Source organism: Archocentrus centrarchus, chromosome 3 (genome assembly GCF_007364275.1).
Source record: "Archocentrus centrarchus isolate MPI-CPG fArcCen1 chromosome 3, fArcCen1, whole genome shotgun sequence".
Lineage (NCBI taxonomy): Eukaryota > Metazoa > Chordata > Actinopteri > Cichliformes > Cichlidae > Archocentrus > Archocentrus centrarchus.
Window position 1 is genome coordinate 9,670,886 of NC_044348.1, and position 1,019 is coordinate 9,671,904.

Genomic DNA, 1,019 nt, shown 5'->3' on the forward strand with positions numbered 1-1,019 from the left:
ACAAGCTAATAGTGTCAGGTGGCCCATTTAGAATGGTGTAAGACCGCAGCCTTCTCCTCCCCCTCTTCTGTATCCCTAATCAGACTCTTTTGTGATCCTTTTATAATTAGCCAGTTTACTGGCAGGCAGAATGGCGCGGTGGATGTAAAGCATTTACAAGGGTCCTTGACAGGACACGCCAGCACCTTTTGTATAGCAATTAGTTTGTCTATGAAACGGATAAGACAAATAGGCTGGGACGGTATCTGGTGGCCTCGCAGCTCTCAGTGCCTGACGCAGAGAAAGAAACGGGAAAACAGAGGCAGAAAAGGAGGGAAAAAAAAAAGTTCAGAGCCCATCAGCAACAGTAAGGATCGCACCGCAAGGATTTGCTGTGAGGGCTGTAAAGTTTACAGTCTGAGGAAACTGATCTGGAAATGAATAAAGCAGCTCTGACAAATATGATGATAAGAGACTCAGAGAGGGCTGTGTAATAGGGACCTATTTTTTGCACACTACTGATTAAGAACTGGCTAAGTGTCTGTAGAGATTCCCATGTGCACAATGCAGCACAGGCAGAGTTTAGTATGCGTCCCAGTAGGGTTTCCTTTAGTACCCAGTCATTTACATTGTAGTTATCCAAAGACAGAAGGAATGAAAGACAGCATGTCAAATGCTCCATTGATCCCTTTGGCCTGATTAGCTCACCAGTGTACCGTCAAAGCAAACTAATCAGATACATTGATCATGGAATACTTTTTAATGCTTCCCCAGGCAATAATACGATTTTTCTCAAGTCAAATTACTAGTCAGTTATCTGTTGAGATAAGAGACCAGGCATTTGGGGTTTTAACATTTCCTATGAGATGTCAGTAAGAGTCAGCGGCTCCATTTCAAACTAACTGTTTGGCAGCAATATGGTACAGCCAATAAAATGCCACTTCATTTCCCACGGTGTCATAATTTCTGCAAACCTAGTTTTGTCACGCTAACGGTGATAATAGGTGTTACTCACTTGTGTTATGCAGGCTTCAATACAC